General features: G+C 36.8%; 3 protein-coding genes across 3 annotated transcripts in view; all 3 read right to left on the minus strand.

Annotated features, from left to right (window-relative positions):
- LOC146490100 (uncharacterized) overlaps window positions 1-5,000 on the minus strand; it is a 176,316-nt gene that overhangs the window by 106,311 nt on the left and 65,005 nt on the right. The gene's annotated exons all lie outside the window — the stretch shown is intronic.
- The window catches only part of LOC146490102 (uncharacterized), a 179,016-nt gene that overhangs the window by 81,888 nt on the left and 92,128 nt on the right, over window positions 1-5,000 (minus strand). The gene's annotated exons all lie outside the window — the stretch shown is intronic.
- The window catches only part of LOC146490106 (uncharacterized), a 24,019-nt gene that overhangs the window by 8,036 nt on the left and 10,983 nt on the right, over window positions 1-5,000 (minus strand). The gene's annotated exons all lie outside the window — the stretch shown is intronic.

Consider the following 5,000-nt stretch of genomic DNA (forward strand, 5'->3'; position numbering starts at 1 on the left):
ACAACATTACATAATATTTTACAATACTCTACTTACAGCTACAAACACACAAAAAATAAATATAATAATAGTAATAATAATACAGTGTCATAATAATAATTATACTAATAACACTAACAATAGTCGTGATAGTAAAACATATACATTTAAGAAATTGGTGATGAAGTAATAACCTGACAGATGACAGATTTTAGCAGTAAACACTTCTCTTTTAGTAAATGGGAAAATCAAAAGCACAGTAGTTAGCAGTGCCAATAACGGAATCAGAAGAAAGCTAATGAATGCTGTAAAAAAAATAGTTTCTCCAAAGCAAGGAGGCAAATTGGGAAAAGCATACTAATTTGTTAACGGCTTGTTAGAGAAACTAACAATAATTGTTGAAGAGGGGCACTAAACGATCCAACTTCTTCAAAGTAGGAGCTTGTTTGTAGGATTCAATTTTAAATTAGGACTTGAGGACCGCCAAAAACATATTTAGCTGAGGGGCCTTGTTACTGGTTTTGCAGCCATATGTAATGTCTGGCAATTAGAAAACAGAAATTCAACTGAAGAGTAAACTTTGTTGTATCCGACTTTAGTCCCAAAAAGACTGCGATGTCTTTCAAATAGTCGTGAGGTATAAGTTCACAATGTCATTTAAAAAGTCTAACAGTCAGAACTCTCCAGATAAAATTACCAGAAAAGATAAATAATATTTTCAGGAGCTTAACTGCAAAAAGAACATTGTGGGTCTTGTTTGATACCAATTCGAAAAGGATATAGGGTTACTTTCTTGAAATGTTCCATATAACGGCCGAAAACCACGAAAAACGATCATACTATCCGAAGCTCGAATTTCACCAGGAGAGAACTCGAAATTTTAAACTTTGCAGCTTCTCCCTAAACAGACATTTACATAGCTGTGAGACTTTCTTCAGTATAATTTAACACTTTGATTCTTCCTCAGTCAAAACATAGCAATTATTTTCATGCCTGCCCGTTTGTGAGTAGCCTCCCGCGCAGTCATGTTTTTGAGGACTGTATTACCTCCTCCCCAAAAAAACGATTGCGTGGGAGGCTAGTTTGTGAGCGAACTGAACATGGATGCAGTAGACACACTTTGGTCTATCACGCAAAAATCTTAGATAATCCAAATTCAGCGAGAAAAGAAGCTGACCGTCAATGGCTCAAAATTCACAGAAAATTTCAGCTGATTACACTGATTCTGTCTATATTGAATTTAGTGTTTGCCGGCTGATGATTTTACAGGTATTTGTATGCCAAATAATGCAATCACCTACGAAAACATCAATCGTGAAATTCACCTCCCGAGTTGTCTAATCGCTTCCGACTGGTTCATAGACAATAAATTAAGATTAGCGGACTTGAGTCATAGCGGCAAGAGCTGGAAGCTATTTTCAGACGTGTTTGAAAAACAACAGTTACATGTCATGTAAAAAAATGCAATGACAATTACTTCATTGCTGTCAGTTGATATATTTAAATTTATAAAAAAAAATGTGTACTGCTGGAAACATTCTATTCGTAGTATTTTTTTACTTTCCTCAAAACTTTGCGGGAAAAAACAATTACCCACAAGAATGATCAAGCATAACTTTCTCCAGGGTCTGGAAAAGGATTCCCTGCAAGGCTTGCAGCAGTGTTGCAAAGGCACAGTTGATCTCTTGCAAGTTCATTGAGAAAAAGGTGAATATGTGATCTCTGTTTGGTAAACGTTTATGACCAGAGATTGCTGTGATGTCAACCCCTTGGGAAAAGATCAAGGTAGTAATAATATCACTATAAGGGTCAAAATTGGGAAAACCAGATAAGAACAACAATCATGTGAAAATAAATTTGACAACAGAAACAAAAACCAAAGTTATCAGTTGGGACAATTCCTGAAATCGACAGACAGACAGACACCTTTATTTAGTTATTGAGCTCGGGGTAGTCCCTTCAGGAGTTTAAAAACAGCCTGCTTTACAATTGGATCTGTATAATGACACTACATAAGCTGACACTAAATACTGACACTACAGTAAGAACTCTGAGAACAAAATATCTCTTAGCCAAAGGTATGCACTCACAATGAGTGAGACTCGTCTTCACATATCTCTCGCACTGGTGAAAGGCTGAGATCAAAGGATACTCTGGTCTTTCCCACAGTAGACTGGAAAAGCTCACGTCTTCGAATTCCTATAGAACAAAAAAAATATAATATTTTATTTGGTAATTCTTACACCACAGGCAGTTGGAAACAAACCTACATAGACCGTTTTTGCTCAAATAAAACCCGTGGGAACAAATGGAGATAATAAAGTTTATTATAAACATAGCTTTCAACCAAAAGGCAACACAAATAAAGCAAATTACTTGAAGTCCGTTTGGTCTTTGGCTTTCGGTTTGCTTGTTTTGTGCATCTCGCACATCGTCCGAATTCTTGATACAACAATATCTCGGCAAACTGGCTATGGATTAGCCCTGCAATCCCAACACTTCTTTTCCTTGAATTCCAAAGGTCAAAAGTGGACTCTCGAAGTTGTATGGTCTTTTATAGCTCATTCTTTGCGTCATATGACACAATAAATGAGTATCGTGGGGATCGAAATGTGTGCCGGAAGGTGTCGACCGTAGACGGATATGACAATTTTCGACGCTCCCCCCCCCCCCCCCCCTTAGTAAATGGAAAATTAACTTTGACAAACCTGAAATACACATGTGCACGAATTGAACTGTTTCTACAGACTAATAAATAAACAAATAACATCAAATCACAATTTCGGCATTTCTCAAGTGTGCAACATGGATCAAGAAGTCGAAAACTTCAAACCCAGGAGTACCCAGAACGATTTTTTGACACGCTCGACTGCACGAGGCAGTCCATGAAGATCGAGGAAGCCATATTGAAAGGGCGCTTGTTTGTTGTTTTCGTATTGGTAATTAATCATTACTTTACTATTGTGCTTTTCTTTTGGAGCTCTTCAACTTACAACACACACATCAATAAAAGCGGCCAAGATAGTCACACTAACACCTTTTCCGAGCTCCACCAATTTCGATCCAGACTTGAGGCTCACTCGTATCAACTGTTTTACAGTCTGCTTTAACAAATTACATTACAATATGTGCAGTGCAAACCACGAAACAATCTCATGTTCAAAGTTGGTTGAGATGGCTACTAGTCACATGAGATCAATCGCAAGCAGCGTTATCAAGTTTATCAAGACGAAGCTGTCCTTCTTGGCCAGTAAGTTTCGCTTGCTCTTCTCCAACCCACAGGCAGCAATAACACACGTGGATGGGTCGACTGAATCACACAGTGAACACAAGAGCATCGAGGGAATGAGAACTTCCTGTTCGCCGAACATAAATGAAGTTTCAGTACAGGTAACATATATAAATAAACAGTACAGATCTCGCTACGATATTCATGTTAATTTGTGTCAACAGAACTTAAGGCGAAGAAGAAGTAGAGCAGTGTCAAGAATTCCCACAAACCAAATAAAGCGTCTGCTGCAAAAGAGTAGAAAAGTTGTAATTAAAGTGCAAAAACATGTCCGAAAAGTTGTACTACAGTCATCAAAGCTTCATGTACCATAGGTTAAATAGTAAATTTTGTAGAATATGTGATCATCAGCATAAATCAGCTAGCAAGCAGAGGTCGAACCTCAATAAAAAAGATTATCAATCTATATATTATTGCTGCCCAAAACAACAAAGACTGTGTTTGCTTTTTGTACAAACAAGAACCCGAAAGCACAAAAAGTCAGTTGCCTGTGTTTATACTGACGAAAATGGTTTAAAGTAATTAAAGTGCTCTTGTGTACAAATACTATGGGTAGCTCATCCTATAATAGCATTAAGCGGTGATTTAGAGGACAATCCTGGGCCTTTCACTCAAATAAATAATGACAAGAATGCTTCAAGTGCCAAACAAGTCAGTTCAGTTTCTTTATTGGAATCCAGATTATCTGAACTTGGTAGAATTCCAGTTAATGTATTGGGAGATGGAAACTGTTTTTTCCGTGCAGTCTGATGTCAACTATATAATACCCCTGAGTATCATTTGTATATACGCTCTCTTGGAGTTCAGCATCTTTTGCATCACCCTGAGTTGTATATAGAAAGCAACTATGAATACTCTTGGCAGAACTATGTTGATAATATGGCAAGGCAAGGGACATGGGCAGATAATATAATTCAAGCTGTTACAAATTCTCTAAATATCACTATCAATATCATAGAGTCAAATGCATATTTCTCCCCTGTCACAGTTATAAATCCAGTCAATACTGATAGACAGACAACAAATGTTTATATTGGGCATATACAAGAATATCATTATATGTCAACAATGCCAGTGCTAAATTCCAACACTTATGAAATGACATGTGGGAATGAGCCAATCCAAAAATCAGCAAGTTCAAATAAAAGCAAATTAGAACAATGTAAACAAAGACAGTTCTCACAAGATAAGCATGAACCGCTTGCCAATAGAGACAAAGAGAACGGAAAGAGAGCAAACCTATCAGAAGAAGACAAAGCAGAAAGGCGTAAAGCTTCTAAAAGAGAATTTATACGAAAGAAAAGACAAAATCCAGACTACAGAAAAAGAGAAAACAGAATGAGACCAGTAGCTTCAGAATGTGATATTGATATGGACCTAAGCGAAAAAATTGAAAAACATAATACCTATCAAAGAGAATTCATAAGAAAGAAGCGTGCAGAAGCTAAAATTAAATTAAAAGATAACCATAAGAGAATAAAATTATCAGAAGCAGACAAAGCTGACAAGCGTAGGACTCGTAACAGAGAGTACATAAGAAACAAACGACAGAATGTGCAAGAAGTGAACATACAGAATAAGGCAAATTGTTATGGTGAGGTAATGTCAGACCCTGATGAAAATCATGCTTATGCTTACAAATCGGTGATAAACAAGTTTCACGAGAAAATTAGTTGTGGTCCTGAGTATATATGTACCTGCTATGATCAACTGTGGTACAAATCATCAATTA

This window comes from Pavona decussata, unplaced genomic scaffold (assembly GCF_977016875.1).
Source record: "Pavona decussata unplaced genomic scaffold, jaPavDecu1.1 SCAFFOLD_1, whole genome shotgun sequence".
NCBI classification, from domain to species: Eukaryota; Metazoa; Cnidaria; class Anthozoa; order Scleractinia; family Agariciidae; genus Pavona; species Pavona decussata.